The following is a 17995-nucleotide window of genomic DNA, read 5'->3' on the forward strand; positions in this document are numbered from 1 at the left end:
AATATGCTCTGCTTGTAGCGCTTTTTCCGTGATGGTCATGAGATTCTCTCAGTTCCTGCTTCTGTGATAACAATCTTATAGCCAAAGAGATTGCTGCTAAAACTCACCCATTCTCTATATAAGTGTTTCGCACACTCTGTTGGCTTAGTCCCATCCAGTCATTTGATAGGAGCTATAGAGACCTGAATAGAAGCGCCATATTAAGGAACTTCATTTCACCGTAATCACCAAATCTGTCTCCCTAAAGCTGCAAGACACCTGAAAGTCAATTTATAAATTATTGAGAAACTGTGCCTTAGGAAGACTGGTGACAGATAATCTCAACTTATCAGTAAATATGATTTCACTTTACCTGATAATTTGGATAAGCATATTTTAGTAATATTCTTAAATTTCAGAAGAGGATGGAATTATTTAGTCTGTTCCATTTATTATGAAAGCAATGTGCCTATATGCCATAAGAGTTAGTTGCTTCCTATTTTTTATTTTTTAATATTTTTATTATATGTTGCTTAAAAACATTTTATTTGGAGTGAATACTGATATATCATTCCATAGTTGAATCACATCAAGCCTCATTGTACAATTGCTACCACAATCAGTTTCAAAACATTCTGTTCCTTCTTGAACTCCTTGACATCAGTTCCCCTTCTCCACCCCTCCTCCCCTGTACCCCCGTAGGAACCCTTATTCTACTTGTTGTCTCTAGAGGTTCATCAATCCTTGGTTTCATATACCAAAAAAAGATCAAATATATAGCAAAAAATTCAAGAGGGCTACCCACAATGACAAAATACATCAAAGACCAAGATCAATCTGAAAAAGGAAAAAGCATACACACACAGAAATTGTTGAAACCAGATCAGGCCCATTGTGTATTAGAGAAAGGATCAAGTGACAAGGTTTTAACTGTTCAAGTCAGTTTTCTCATTTAATGTTCTCTTGTTATACCTACAATACTCTCTATTTGGTGACCAGTTTATTCCCCTCCCTCCATTATGTACAGAGGGAAATCACCAGAGGCTTATTTCCTATTAGATTTCACATATGTATCTTGAAATTCCACTGTCATCCATGGCCTTCTACAAGCAAGAATCTCACAAATTAGGCTTGAATACTATTCCCTCCTATGACTTCAGATTATATGATTTACAGTCATTTGGTCAAGGATGTTGGTGTGCTTCTTCCATGGGGACTTAGTTGATTCCTCACTTAGATAGCCGTTTGTTTAGAAATAAGACTCTTTTTTTCCCCAAAAGAGTAGAATATGCTACTTGTAATATTGTGTATGATAAAAGCATTTCTCTTCTGTTTGTGTTTCCAAAATGTGATCTGAACTCCAGATTATGCACCCCAAAAATTGATAAACTTCCTTCCTCAGGCCTAATGAGATCATTAAAAAGCAAGTCTATTTTAAAGCAAACAGATATAACTTAAAGCATATTGAACGTTTAGTTTAGCAGTATTTGGAAGAAGGATTTTCTAATGAAAGGAATTAGAAAAATATAGTTGACAAAGAGTTTCAATATTAAATTTATAAAAATATACAGAAAGATGTATGAAAGAGAGAAAATGTGTGTGTTCAAAGTTGCTTTAAATGAGGGAAATTACCACTCAGGATTTTTTTCACTGTGCAACCCACTCCAGTGCCTGAAGCCCATGGGGTAAAGCCAGGCAATGGTTCGGGGTTACAATTTGCTTTAGCATGGGACACTATGAGAGGTCTATGGGATCGGACCTGCCATAAATCCAAACCCATGGCAAAGGATATTTTTAATCATTAAATAATATCATGATCAAATCACTTCAATCTTTCACAATAAAATAGAGAAAGGGTTAAAATTTTTAGAGAAAGTAAGTGTTCAAATAGTCTTTAACTGGGTCACTCCATGGGCTGCATTCTGGTAAATGCTCAATACACATAGCTTTGAAGAGACAATAACACACAAGTCAGACGGTGAACAATGGAAAGGGGAATTTAGCAAATATAGTCAAGCCAGAATATAACATCTTCTCTCCCTACGGACCCAATGTAAATGCATTCTAAGCTTTTAATATTCTCTGCTTTGTATTAAAAAAGACTCATTAATGTTTAAAATACAAACATCCTAAATTTGACATGAATCTGGGGAAAATGCTGAACACGTTATCACAAGGATGGTGGGTGAATGGTTATGGATGAAGGCTATAATCATGGGCAGCTTAAAGAAAAAGTTAGGTCAGACCATACTCATTGTGCTTTTAGATGTTACCACTAAGCTCAGTGCAAGAACACTTTGTTCTATTAAACTGGCATTCCATGATGCTCACCTTCCTGACATGATTGCTGAAGACGAAGCGGGTGCATAAGCAAATGTGGTGAAGAAAGCTGGTGGTGCCTGGGTATCAAAAGATAGAGCATCTAGGATCTTAAAAGCTTGAAGGTAAACAAGTGGCCACCCAGCTGAGAAGCAACAAAGCCCACATGGAAGAAGCACACCAATCTGTGTGATCACGAGGTGTTGATGGGATCAGGGATCAGGCATCAAAGAGCAAAAAATTATATCATTATGAATAAGGGCAAGTGTGGAGTGGGGACCCAAACCCCATCTGTAGGCAATTGGACATCCCCTTACAGAAGGGTCACGGGAAGGAGATGGGCCAGTCAAGGTGCAGTATAGCAATGATGAAACATACAACATTCCTCTAGTTCTTTAATGCTTCCTCCCTCCCACGATCATGATCCCAATTCTATATACAAATCTGGCTAAACCAGAGCATGTACACTGGTACAGATAGGAATTAGAAACACAGGGAATCCAGGACAGATGAAGCCTTCAGGACCAGTGGTGAGAGTGGTGATACAGGGAGGGTGGGGTAGAAAGGAGGAACCGATTACAATGATCTACATATAACCCCATCCCTGGGGTATGGACAACAGAAAAATGGGTGAAGGAAGACGTCGGACAATGTAAGACATAAAAAAATAATAGTTTATAAATTATCAAGGTTTCATGGGGGGGGCGGGAGGGAAGGGGAAAATAAGCTGATGCCAAGGGCTCAAGTAGAAAGCAAATGTTTTGAAAATGATGATGGCAACAAATGTACAAATGTGCTTGACACAATGAACGTATGTATAGATTGTGATAAGAGTTGTACAAGCCCCCAATAAAATTATTTTTCATAAAGATTACCCGTGTTGTTTCAACTGACTTGCATACCCTGTAAAACTGCTTTTTTCAAAAGGAAAAGAAGTATGTTTATTAGGAATGCATATTCTTCCCCTTAAAGGAGGTATGGCTCACAAAGAGACTGTGTTGATCATTTCTCCTGTACAGAGTGTTTTTATTTGCCATTCCAGAAAAAGCGAGAGTAAGATTGAGTCTCAGGGCATTTTCCTCATAGTGTATATGTGACTTTCCTTTGATTTTTCCTTTATAATCATGTATTAAAAACTAGGATGGTAGAATAAAATATTTATTTTAATATCATATATATATGTGTGTGTGTGTATATATATATATATATATATATATATATATATATATATATATATATATATATATAGAGAGAGAGAGAGAGAGAGAGAGAGAGAGAGAGAGAGAGAGATAGTAGTGTGACCCTGGTTAGTGGAAATTTGGAAGGCATGGGCATGTTAAAGTGAGAATGCTTTCCCATTTGTATTTCTCCCTCCCTCCCTCCCTTCCTCTCTACCTTCTTTTATTTATTTCTCTCTTTTGCAGCATACATGAATTAGGAGCCTTGGTGGCATAGTGGTTATGTTTTAGGCTCTGACCCGCAAGGTTAGTAGTTTGAAACCACCCACTCAATAGCAGTGAGTTGGGGTTTTGGAGTACATGAATTAAAAAAACTGTTTATTAATAGGCACTTCATAAAATAAAGAAAATATGTTTGAATTTTCAGAACTTAGCACTACATATAATAAATAATAAAAGAAAAGCAGGAAAGAATGAATGGAAAGAAGCGGTGGGGGGTAAGAATGAAGGGGAGAGAAGGGAAAGTGATAGAGTTTATTTAAAAGAAAACAATCTGGAAAAGAAGAGAAAGAGAATAATGATACAGAAGAAAGAAACGAGGCTATTTCCCTGTTTTCGCAGCCTTCTCCTCTCAGCTACTGTTCAAGAGACTCAAGCTTAACCTAGCTTCTTTCTGATCACACCCACAGTTCCCAACATTGTTGCTTCAGAAGTTTCGGCCATTTGTCTTTGGGGTATCTTCTTGTAGGACAAGGCAGAGGAGTAAGGATCTAATGACTGAATCTTAACTTTTCCTCAAACTCAGGGAGAATGAACTTTCTGCTTTATCTCTCACCTCTCCCTTGCTCTCCCCTCTCCCTCCCTTTGCCCCCTCTCTCTCTTACGCACACCCCCACCTGGAATTTCTGACTGAGCCTCCATTTTCCTATGGTGACTGAAAGGTTTTCTTCACTTGCCTTGAATTCGCCTCTCCTTGTCCAGGGTTGTGTCACAGTCCCAGGATGTTATACTATGCCAAGGAATGGTGGCACTCAAGGCAGGTAGGTGTTTGTAAATGACCCTGAAGATCTAGGCTATTGCTACTGAATGGACACGATGTTCCACAGATTATTGTCAAGAGGCCCACGCACCTGTGGTATCTACACTACAGATGGAACACGGGAGTGTTTTCAGGGATTCCTATGGTTCCATCTGCCACAAGACTGGTTCTCTTTCAAACTTTGCCATTGTCCTGGGCAGAGAAAGTCCATCATAAAGTAAGTCCAAGTTTCTGAATTTCTAGAACCAAAAAATGCTTTCTTCTTCCTCCATCACATATTTTAATCTTACTAGAAAGCAAAAAGATCTGGTAAATAATATTTTCCTTCTAACTAGGACACACTGACAATACAAACATACATTTTAATTCATCTTATCTTTGGGTAAGAAACATTCATGACCTTTGTCTTGGCATTTTTCAAAAGATAAAAAATATTAATTACATTCTGCAGAAAAAAAATTTTTAAAGACCAGACTGCTCCTTGACTTTGGTGTTTCGTTCTCTTAATATAAGTAAGCAAATCACAAAAGCAGATTTGGCAAGTATTATCTACAGGTCTCTACTGAGACAAGAGATTCTCTCCTTGATACTTTTTCATATTTGAGTTGGTCCTGGCAAGACATGGGGCACAGAAAAAGTGAACTAAGAATTGTGGGCAGTATGGGTGATGTTTCAATATCCAAATATGCAGTGATCACACATCCCAACCATGCTGAGATTGAGGCCAAGTCCAGGGTCAAATCCAGTGTTCATACTCAAGTTTATACTGCAGATACCTCATCTCCTGGTAACTTTTCCATCTCCCAGAGTACTTAGTAGAAAAAATATCCCATCATAACCTTCTAAAAAGGGCTAGATCCGAAAATAAGTAAAATAAAAGGAGACGAGGAAGGCTGGATATAAAGAATTAGAGTAAATTGCAACACCCTAGAACAGTCCTTTGCACTTAGTGTGTCTAGCTTGTAGGCTTTGTACTACATAAATAAGTTATTTAAACAGTGACCATTACTGTGTCTTTGTGTAAATGTAGGTGTGTGTGAACAAAGTATTGCTACTACAGTTCCAATCACATATGTGTGACTTTGTTCCAAACAAACATGTTTAAACAAATCTGAGCTCAATAGATAACTTCAGACAAATTCTCTCAATAATACACTTGTCAGAGTCTCATTAGGGTACCCTAAAAAAGTTCTATTTTGTACCATGGGAAAAAATTACTTTCTAGTCAGAGCTAATATAATTTTTTTTCACAATCCATACATCCATTGTGTCAAGCACATTTGTACACATGTTGCCATCATCATTCTCAAAACATTTACATTCTACTTGGGCCCTTGGTATCAGCTCTTCATTTTTTCCCTCCCTCCCCACTCCCCCTTCCCCATGAACCCTTGATAATTTATAAATTATTATTATTTTGTCATATCTTACACCATCCGACGTCTCTCTTCATCCACTTCTCCACTGTCTGTCCCCTAGGAAGGAGGTTATATGTAGATCCTTGTAATCTGTTCCCCCTTTCTCCCTTGCCTTCCCTCCACCCTCCCAGTATCACCACTCTCATCCCTGGTCCTGAGGGGTTCATCTGTCTGGATTACCTGTGTTTATTCTGGAAGACATTGAAGATAAGATAAGAGAGGGAAGACTGCTAACCTTGATGAATGAGTAAAGTGTGACTGAAGTTCAAAAAATAGTGAAGAAAACCCACTTAGAATTATCATTAATGGTTACTATAATTGGAGTCTCAAATGATTCAGAATTTACAATTTTAAATGAATGTATTGGCATTAGCAGGCTGTTGGCTTAATAGATGCCTAAAGTATTTGAAGATCAACGAGCTCAAGGAGCTAATTTTTCCAGCAGTCTTTTAAGCAAGATGATATCTAATGGAGACAATTTTACGTAAGAAATTATAACTAGTGGTAACTCTTGGATTTACTGATATGATCCAGGGAGCAAGATGCAGCCCAAATTGCAGTTTTGTGGGGCTCTTCTGGGACAGTTAAATTCAAGGTAGAGAGATAGGTTTAGAACATTATGGTGACTGGTTTGAGGGATTTCAAAGGGGACAGATTAAGGAGATGTTAATACCACCTTCAAAAGTGCATACAATTGCTGTTGTTGGGTGTACTTCAGTAGGTTCCAACTCACTAACCGTATTACATCAGAGCAAAGCACGGCTCAGCCCTGCGCAGTCCTCACAATGGTAATGTTTGCGCACATTATTGAAGCCACTGGGTCTTCTTGAGGGTCCTCTTTTTCCTGGACCCTTTGCTTTACCAAGCACAATGCCCTTGTCCAGGGACTCCTCTCTCCTCATGACATGTCCAAAGTATGAGAGGAAGTCACTTCTAAGGAGCATTCTGGTTGTCCTTGCTCCAAGACAGATTTGTCTGTTCTCCTGGAAGTCTATAGCACTTTCAATATTCTTGGACAACAGCATAACTCAGATGTATCAATCCTCCCTTCGTCTTCCTTATTCATAGGCCAGCTTTTACATTCACATTGCTTGGGGCAGGCACACCTTAGCCTTTACAGTTGCATCTTTGCTCTTTGTCACATTACAGAGATCTTTTACTGAAGATCTTTGGAATGCAAAGTTTTTTGATTTCTTGGTTGCTGTTTCCATGGGCATTGATTGTGAATCCAAGGAAAATGAAATCCTAAACTGATTCAATCTTCCCTCCATTCAGTGATCATATGCTACCTCTTGGAATGATTGAATGTTAGACTAATTCTTGTTGGTACAGTGGCTCTGTGTATTCCTACCATTTTCTCTTTTTATCAATTAATTAGCTTGATAAAATAATTAATTTGTACAGTGTATCTATATATGAGGGGGTACTCTCCCCCCAAAATGATATTTTTTCCAGAGCTGTGTATTTAAACTTTTTTACAGAACAACTTTATCACCTTCAAAGTACTCTCCATTATACTTAATACATTTGTCCAATCTGCAATTCCATTCTTGGAAACATTTTTCAAACTCATCTGTTTATATGGCTGGCAGCACCTCCCTCGTTTTTTTCCCACCTCTTCTAAGCCATCAAATTGCTATCCTTTTATGTCCCTCTTCTTTTGTGGAAACAAAAAGAAGTCGCACGGAATGAGGTGTGGTGCACACTGTTACACAATCTTTGCAGAACCCCTAACTAGAAAGCTTGATTAACAATCTGACCTGGTGAAACGAACTCCAAATGCATTAAGAGTTGACATTTTCGGAGGGTCTCCCCAATTAAAACACACACACACACACACACACACACAAGAATTGACATTTTCATCCATTTGGGGAGTTGCTGGACGTCCAAAATTAGGTTTGTCATCAACTGACATTTCAAATTTTTTAAAATGAGAAAACTACTTGAGATTTTCCCATAGTGCTGTCCTTGTAAGCAGTGTTCAACATCACGATGGTTTCTGGGGCATTTTTCCTGGGTAGGAAACAACTTTCATAGTGGTCCACTATTCTCTTAAATCGGCCAGCACCAAAAATAAGGTGCAAATGAAACTGCTTTTACTAAACAATTCACTGTGACCAGAGAGAACATTCCCACTGCATGCGCTAACTCAGAGTGAGTTGCTGGATGCTCACCTAGTGGGTATAAGGCGTACTATGCAAGCTCTGTCAGCGTAGCTTTTTCCGTTTTTGTTTTTGTTTGGTTTGGTTTGGGTTTTTTTTTGGGGGGGGGGGTACCCCCTTGTATCTACCATCTTCTTTTTTGTCAATTAGTTTATATATTTTGACGGTTTCACTGACAATCCACATATCATACATTTCAATAGCTCAATCACATTCATAAGAGTTGTGCAACCAGCACCACTATCAATTTCAGGATATTTCTTCCTCTTTGAACACGTTGTTGTCCGCTCACCTACCCTGTCATGTCCCTTTGAAACTATTAATCTAGCTGATGTGTTTATAGGTTTAGCTGTCCTGCGGGTCATATGCCAAAAAACATTCAAAATTAGGACAAAACACAAACAGCCCAACAACAATGGCAGAATGAAACAAAGAAAAACCTGTATTGAAAACAAAACAGAAAATATTTAGAACTGAAACAATTATACACTGGATCAAGGATATCAAATGATAAGGGGTCACATTTTGGCCCGATTACAACTGCAGTCATCCTCCCTACGATGTCCTCTATTTTCAGAACTCCTCGGGACTTTGTTGCTTTGCTCCCCTTGCTGCTCTGTTGTGTTATGCACTGGTATGTGTGTGTGTGGCAGGGGCCGGGTCAGACCAGGCACAGTTCCTACACTGTGCCTCTGGTGCTGCCCCCCTTCGTGCTGTGGGCCAGTTAAGGGGACATTGTGTCTTGCGGTGATGCTGACCCTATGGTCCTCTCTGTGCATTGGCTGCTCTGAATGGAAATGTCATTCTCGAAGCTTGGTGGGCCAGGATACTGTTGGCCTCTTCTCTTCTCTTCTCTTCTCTTCTCTTCTCTTCTCTTCTCTTCTCTTCTCTTCTCTTCTCTTCTCTTCTCTTCTCTTCTCTTCCCTTCATACCCTGCCCTGCCCTGCCCTGCCCTCCCCTCCCTTCCTCCCCTCCTCCCCTCCCCTCCTCCCCTCTTCTCCCTTCCTCCCCTCCCCTCCCCTCCCCTCCCCTCCCCTCCCCTCCCCTCCTCTCCTCTCCTCTCCTCTCCTCTCCTCTCCTCTTGTCTCCTCTCTTTTTCCCTCTTTGTTTGCTCCCATGTGGTCTAGGCAGACCAGCCCCTGGGCTGTATCTTCAGTACTGTCCTCTCTAGTGCATCCTTCTGGGGAGTGGGGTTGGCGTAGCTGGGATAGGGGTTGGCCTGGCCACGCAGACCTCTCTGTTACTTCACTGCTTCATGCCAGTGAGTATATGTAAACATGGATTTATTCATCTTGAATAAAATGATCCCATTTCTGTGTGTAGTATTCAAAAAAACAAAACCAAAGCCAAACTCACTGCCATCAAGTTGATTCTAACTAATAGTGACCCTGTTACACAGGGTGGAATGGCCCCTTTGGGTTGTTGGGATATTATTAACCTTTATTAATTAAAATATATATTATGAAGTAAGTGGAGGCTTACAGAACAGCTCTTCAGTTTCGTTTTTGTCTTTTATTATTAAATACTTTTATTGGGGTATCTTACATCTCTTATCACAATCCCTACATTCATCCATTGTGTCAAGCTCATCTGTACATATGTTGCCATCATCATTTTCAAAGCATTTTCTTTCTACCTGAGCCCCTGGTATTAGCTCCTCATTTCCCCCCTTCCTCCCTTAGGTACCCCTGATAAGTTATAGATTATTATTTTCATATCTTATATTGTTCTCTGTCACCCTTCATTCACTTTTCTGTTGTTCATCCCCCTGGAAGGGGGTTATATATTTATCCTTATGATAGATACCCCCTTCCTCCCCTCACCTTCCCCTTATCCTCCTGGTATCTCTATGTTCATTGTTGGCCCTGAGGGGCTTATCTATCCTGGATTCCGTGTGTTGCAGGCTCTTATCTGTAGCAGCGTGTATATTCTGGTATAATTCAATTTTAAGGTAAAATTGAGGTCATGATAGTGGGGAGAAAGAAGCATTAAAGAACTAGAGGAAAGTTATATGTTTCATCGGTGCTATACTGCATCCTGACTGGCACATCTTTTCTTTGTTACCCTTCTGGGAGGCAATATCCAATTGTCCACAGATGGGCTTTGGGTCTTGACTCCTCATACCACCACCACCATCACCCCATTCACATTGGGTATGATCTTGTTCTGGGTCTTAGATGCCTGATACCTGATCCCTTCGACACCTCATGATCACACAAGCTGGTGTGCTTCTTCCATGTGGGCTTTGTTGCATCTGAACTAGATGACCACTTGTTTATCTTTAAGCCTTTAAGACCCCAGCAGCTATATCTTTTGATGGCCAGGCACCATCAACTTTCTTTACCACATTTGTTTATGCACCCATTTTGTCTTCAGCGATCCTGTCAGGAAAGTGAGCATTACAGAATGCCAGATTATTAGAACAAAGTGTTCTTGTGTTGGGGGGAGTACTTGAGTCAGGGCCCAATGATGTCCATCTGCTACTTTGATTCTTAACATGTAGATCTATTTCCCTCTCATTATATATAAATATATTTACATGTGTACATGCCTGTATTTAGACTTCTATAAATGTCCTTTGCCTCCTGGTTCTTTCCTCTATTTCCTTTTACTTTACTCTTGTCCCACCATCATGTTCGGCCTTCATTCGGGTTTAGTTATTCCTTGATGCTGCATTGCCTTTGATTAAGCCCCACTAGACATCCTACACCCTTCTCTCCATTGATTTTAGTTCACTTGTTGTTCCTTTGTACCTGGTTTTGTTCCCCTATATCCTCCCAGAGCCATCGGTTCTGTTGTTTTCATCTCAGAATTGGTTATCTCTCCTATCTTATCTAGATAGACATGCAGAGACATTAATAAGCATAAAACCAGGCTCATCAGTTTTACATTTAATAATTCATACATATTTTGCTTCATCTCATCAATTTCAATCCCCTCAATATACAATCACTAACCTGGGTTTTTCCCTGCATTTCTCATTTCCATTCTTCCTATCCTTCTGAGGTTTTAAATATAAACTGAAGCAGACATCCTCATCTTTCTATCACAGAGCAAATAGTGGGTTCAAGCTGCTGACCTTCTGGTTAGAAGCCCAATTCATAACGCAGCACTATACCAGTAGGGCTCCTATGCTGCCTTACATGGCAAGTATGACTTCGTAGACCATGATCAAGGAAGAATCCTGAGATGGAGAGATTATTCTTGATTATCTGGATGGGCCTAATGTCTATATAAGAAGGGGATCAGAGATGTGAAAATAAAAACAGAGGACAGAGTAATGCCAGGCCAGAAGCCACAGTCATGGAAAGCAAGCAGCCATGAAAACTGTAAAGAGCAAACAAATACATTCTACCCTACAGCCTCAAGTTCTGTCAACACCTAGATTTGAGCCTAATAAGACTGGTGATGGACTTCTGGCTTCCAGAATCATAAAATACTCAATCTGTGTTGTTTTAAGTCACTCCTTTGTGTGTGTTTTTTTATCAACCAAATAAGAAAATTACTCAGTATACTTAGTCCAAAAGTATTGCTGCTAGAGCTCTAGTTCATACAGGCAGGAGTTTATTCTAAACAAAATGTGTTCAAATGCATGTGTGAGATCAGTGGAGGGATGCAGACAAGTTATTTCAGTCATACACTTGTCTTAGTTTCATTAAAATGCCTTTTTAAAAAATCCAATCGAAACCATGACTTCCAGGTAGAGCTGATGGGCCAGTTAAATTTCAGGCAGAGGTCTGCTTAGAGGTTAGGGTAAATGTTTCTTAGGAGACCAAAGGGATCGCCTTGATTAAAAGGCACAGACTGACCGGGGGAAGAAAAAGGCCAGGAAGTGTGCTCCGAGGCCTTTCATTACATTGTGGCAATGCACCTGCTCATTGTTTGAGAACAGCAAGGATTGCTCAATGGGATGTTGTTGGCAATGTTCACTCCACCAACCCGACAGCCCTAACTGATCTTGCTCCTCCAGGTTCCTTTTTGCTCCCAAACTCAAAGATCATTTAGAAGGAACACGGATTGCATCCCTTGAAGATGCCAAAAATTTCCATTTTGATGTTTCAAGAGCGCAAACTTCTTCAGGGAAGAGTTAGAAGTGCCACCTTCACATATGTATGCATCAATTGATTGTGCTAATGATTGCACAATTCTTCTTGACATGATTGAATGATTGAATTGTATGATATGTGGATTAGCTGTCAATTACAATGTAATAAAAATATGTATAGACCTAGACTGAGGATCTGCTGAGAAACAATAACTGCATATTTTGATATGTAGTATATAAAACAAAGGTTTCCATTATTTAGTAGCACATTATTTTTCATTCCCCTCATATATACTGCCTATTCATATATTCATTCAGCAAATATTTATTGAATGACTTCTGAGTCAGGATCCCTGGTGGCACAATCAGTGTTCACTTGCTAATCAAAAGGTTGGTGGTCCAAATCTCTCTGCTACTCTGTGGGAGAGAGATGCGACAGACTATCTAAGTAAAGATTGCTGCCTTAGAAACCCCATGTGGCAGTTCTACTCTACCATAGAGGTTTACTACGCTTTGGAATCAACTCCTCAGTGGTGGCCATTTGGCTTTCTATGAGCCAGGCACTGTTTCGACTCAGCAAAAGAGGGCCAAGGAAGACAATCAAAGTATTGGCCTCCCCTGGTAGGGTGTGATCAACAGTGATGTAACAAAGAGGAACTACTGAAACCCAAATGAAGACTGAGCATGATAGTGGGACAAGAGGAAAGTCAAAGGAAATAGAAGAAAGGGCTAGGGGGCAATGAGCATTTATAGAGGTCTAAATAAAGGCATGTACATATGTAAATATATTTATATATTAGGATGGGGAAATATATTTATGTGCATATATTTATAGGTTTAATATTAAGGTAGCAGAAGGACATTGGGCCTCCACTCTAGTATTCCCTCAATGCAAGAACACTTTCTTCTATTACATTGGCATTCTATGATGCTCACCTTCCCGACACAACCACTGAAGACAAAGTGGATGAATAAGTAAATGTGGTGAAGAAAGCTGATGGTGCCTGGCTACCAAAAGATATAGCATCTAGGGTCTTAAAGGTTTGAAGGTAAACAAGTGGCCATCTAGCTCAGAAGCAACAACGCCCCATGGAAGAAGCACACCAGCCTGCGTGATAATGCGGTGCCAAAGGAATCAGTTTTCAGGCATCAAGGAACAAAAACTCATTTCATTGTGTGCTCACTTCCCTGATATTATCGCTGAAGACAAATGGGTGCATGAGCAAATGTGGCCAAGAAAGCTGATGGTGCCCAGCTATCAAAAAAGATAACGTCTGGGGTCTTAAAGACATGAAGGTAAATAATCGACCATCCAGCTCAGAAGCAACAAATCCCACATGGAAGAAGCACACCAGCCTGTGTGATCACGAATTGTCAAAGGTATCAGGTATCAGGCATCACCATAACAAAAAATCATATCATTGTGAATGAGGGGGGAGGGGAGTGCAGAGTAGAGATCCAAAGCCCATTTGTAGGCCACTGGACATCCCCTTACAGAAGGTTCTCGGGAAGGACACAAGCCAGTCAGGGTGCGATGTAGCAAGGATTTACAACTTTCCTCTAGTTCCTAAATGCTTCCTCCCCACCCCATCCCCACCCTCCCACTATCATGATCCAAATTCAACCTTACAAATCTGGCTAGACCAGAGGATGTACACTGGTACAGATAGGAACTCGAAACCCAGGGACTCCAGGGCGGATGATCCCTTCAGGACCAGTGGTGTGAGCGGCAATACTGGGAGGGTGGCAGAAGGGTGGCTTGGAAAGGGGGAACCGATTACAAGGATCTACATATAACCTCCTCCCCGGGGGGACTGACAACAGAAAAGTAGGTGAAGGGAGATGTCAGGCAGTGCAAGATATGACAAAATAATAATTTATAAATTATCAAGGGTTCATGAGGGAGAGGGAGAGGGGAGGGAGGAGAAAATTAGGAGCTGATGCCAGGAACTTAGGTGGAGAGCAAATGTTTTGAGAATGATGAGGGCAATGAATGTAGAAATGTGCTTTACACAATTGATGCATGGATGGATTGTGACAGGAGTTGTATGAGCCCCTAATAATATGATTTTTTTTAAAAAGCAAAGTATTGGCCTCCAAGAAAATTGTATTCTAGTAAAAGAGATAGGCAATAAGCAGGTAAACAGTTGAGTAAAGTGGATACATTCAGACTGTGGTTCCTACTATAGAGAACAATTAAAAGCCATTAAGGGGCCCTCTCTCCCTTCTCTACCCCCATGGTGAGTGAGGCTGCCTTCAATCCTCACCATGTCTTCTAAGACTTTCAGCCAAAAACTATATGCAGAATCATCCTATCCTCTAATGAATTTGACTGAAAACTGGAATGAGGTACAATTCCAATCAGGTACAATTCCAATAGGAGAATCAAGATATATCTAGAAAGAGTCATACATGTACTTCCATAAATATTTATCTACAGTGGCTAACATTTGGTCATATCATATTAAAAATTTCCCCACAATCTAATCAACTGAGAAAGTATTGGAAAACTTCTAGTTCCTTCGTTGTCTTTAATGCTTCTGCATTAAAAGATCGATACCTAATAAGCACATGAGAACTTTGGATTGGGATGGGGAAAAGACATTAATGGCCTTGCATTGTCCTCGTGATAAAATTCAAACTCCTCCTTTTGGTATTCAAAGACACACACACACACACACACACACACACACACTTCCCCAACATCTGCTCACTCACACATCTTTAAACACTGACCTTGTCTATAGATTCTCAGCTTGCTCCAATTACACCCAATGACTTGCAGCTCCTTATTGCACCATATATTCACACCTCTGGATCAAATACCTCTCTCACTCACTCATCAGCCTGAATCCTATCTTGTTCTTCACACTCACCCACATTCATTGCTATCAAGCAGATGCTGACTCATAGCAACTCTATAGGAAAATGAAGTACTGCCTCTGTGGGTTTTCCAGACTGACTCTTTCAAGAAGTAGAAAGCTGAATCTTTCTCCTGCAAGAGACCATTATATGAACACTTTGTCTTGGAAGCTTTCCCTGTACTGGGCTCTTACTCTGTCCTGTACTCCCATAGCATGTCTCCTATCCCACTTGAGTTACAATCATTGTAACTCAATGTAACTAAGCCTAGTTTTCCTTGTACCACTTTGCCAAGTTAATGCTTAATAAGTGGCTTTGTTATTTGTTCCTTGAGATAGTTAATGTTTATTGAGCCAACCTGGCCGATAAACATATGTGTGGTTAATTGAAGGGTGGACAGATAAATGGCTCAGTGAGCCTCACCTTTCTAGTTTTTGGGTCTCTTGCTTTGATGATCAGACCAGGGTGCAGCTGCCCTAGCCAGTTCTCTGCTTCAGCTGGGAAGGCTCATGTCCTGCAAGACATCCCTGAGGAGAAGCCGCATCGACCTACCCCGATGCAGCCCTGGGTGCTGGAACAGCCATGTGGAGCCCCCTGACAGCTCTGAGATGCTTACACACTCACTGATTGGACTTTCCTCCTACAGTCGGTGTCATAGTGTGTGTTTTGTGAGATGTAGGAAGACTTTGTGGATTGGTGTTGGACATATTGGTTAATGTTGGACTTGTGGGCTTGGGCAGCACTGGGTTGAGATTTTTTTTCTTGATGTGCACTTAACCTTTACATAAAACTCTCTTATACATGAGTTTCTTGGGATTTGTTTCTCTAAAGTACCCAGATTAACCATTCATTGAAAGCTTTCTCATAAAACAGACTAATCTTGCAAAGGATGGGGTCTATACTCCTCTCTGCTTCTTCCTTTCCCTCTCCCTCTATGTGTGTGTGTGTGTGTGCACACGTGCGTGCTAGTATGTATGTCTTCCCTGTGTATGCTTAATACACAGTATTCCAGACAAACCAGCATCCAATAAATACTCATTGAAAAATGAATCAGTCTACTTTGTAACACAATTTTTCCTGAGTCAGGAGAAGGGAAAATCTCTATAATGATATTGAATCATAACGCAGTTGATTTGGATACTATTTATAAATCTGCTGCGAGCAAACAATCTGCAGTTCAGTTACTTTGTTCCTTGAGAAGAAAACCTCCATCCACCTTCTTTTTTCCGCATAAGAATGATCTGTCTTCCATATTGACGTGCTTCCCTTTGACCCCCCAAGATGCAGTGTTGGACCCTACCTTATCAATTTGACACCTATTCAGTGGGCGCCTGTGATGTGCGAGTACTGTTTGGTGCAATATCAAAACAAATGAGTAAATCAAAGCTGGCATTCCAGACTGCGGGGGGTGGGGTTGGGGCGGCAGTGAGAATGAAAAAAATAGAAGAGCAAGCAAAAACACAAGAAATGCGGGAAAACAATTGAAATGATTTCCATTGGAGGAGAAAGCTGGTCTTTAATTAGATAAATATAGTGGCCATCATGAAAAAGCAGATGGTAATGTTTAAGAACAAGGACTTTCAAGTCTAACAGGGCTAGATTCAATTCCAATTCTGCCATTCAATGTGTGTTCTTAAAGAAATTACTTACCTTCTCTGAGCCCACTTTGAGCATCTGTAAAATGGATTGGATAATAGGCACACTCATAAGATTATTCTGATACTTAAATAAAATAATTCATGAACAATGCTTAACAGAGTGCTAGGCACAAAGCAAACAATGTTGTCGTTGGGTGTCATTGAGTCAATTCTGATTTGTAGTGACTGTATGTGACAGACTAAAATTGCCCCCTTAAGATTCCATAGGCTGTAATTCTTTTGGGATTAGAAGACAAGTTATTGGGTAGTCAGTATTATCTGTCATGGCATCCATTCTTTTAGTCAGAAGAATACTTATTGAGAACTATTATGTGAGAGGAGGTGTATTATGGTTCTAAGAGGACAGAACCATATAGCAGGCACAAGTGAGAGAACAAAAGGAGAAATACAGGGTAGGAGAGGTAAATTGCACAGGGGAAAAATGCAACGCATGAATGGGTGTACAGAATGTGCTATGGTGAGAAATTGGAGTTGATAACCTCATTTTGAGGCTCTAGAAGACCTTTCCCTTGCCCTAAAAGAATGGAGACAGCATTGAGAAAAAAAAGAGGATAACAATGTATAAGAATAAGAGTCTTCTTTTCTTTTGAAGCTTAACATTCCCAAGAAAATGAAACATGACAAAGTAAACCTCAGTATTTTAAATGATGACTATGTGACATTTTTTATTTCGAAAATGTTATCTTCACAAGCATAGAGAGGCAGAGGATTTCTGTGGCTGTAAGTATGGTGGAATAATCACTCGAAAGACAAGTACCATTGAAATTTGTTCAAATTTTAATTTTATATCTTTAAATGACCCACTGATACAGAAAAGAGGCAATCAAACATTTATTTTTTAAAGGTCTGAGCCCAGTGTTATACACAACTGTAACTCTCTTCTATAGCCTATGGCTCCCATAGAGAAACAACTTGAAGAAATTGATCTAGGTAATAAACATATTCTTGACTATATACCTTGAAGTCTTTGACTATTTCATTCTGCTGTGATGTGTTTCTTATTTGGTTTATATTTCCCCTCTCTCACACACACAGCAATTTCTAGACCCCTTTAAATAAGTCATAACCTTTTCTTTTTTGGATCATTTTTACTTTTTATAATGTGCTGTCAAGCCCTCTCTGAAAGACTTCTTCACAGCTCCTTCCAACCTGCCTTCATTGTGTGGAGTATTATGAGTTTTCCCCCTCAATTCACACCTGACTTTCAGCCAATCTTTCCTTCCCTAGCTCTTGACTTCCCTTCCACACTCCTCCTGCACATGGTCAGAGTAAATGTCAGACTGTCTTGCTTTGGGGTTGAGTAGCTGTGACAGATGAATGGTAGCCTCCTCG

At 40.1% G+C, this 17995-nt stretch overlaps 1 non-coding gene across 1 annotated transcript; it reads right to left on the minus strand.

Annotated features, from left to right (window-relative positions):
• Positions 1–1627: 1627 nt before the first annotated feature.
• LOC142435396 (small nucleolar RNA SNORA42/SNORA80 family) lies at positions 1628–1761 on the minus strand. The gene has a single exon (XR_012781458.1). It is a non-coding gene; the product is annotated as a small nucleolar RNA SNORA42/SNORA80 family (small nucleolar RNA).
• Positions 1762–17995: the final 16234 nt, after the last annotated feature.

This window comes from Tenrec ecaudatus, chromosome X (genome assembly GCF_050624435.1).
Source record: "Tenrec ecaudatus isolate mTenEca1 chromosome X, mTenEca1.hap1, whole genome shotgun sequence".
NCBI classification, from domain to species: Eukaryota; Metazoa; Chordata; class Mammalia; order Afrosoricida; family Tenrecidae; genus Tenrec; species Tenrec ecaudatus.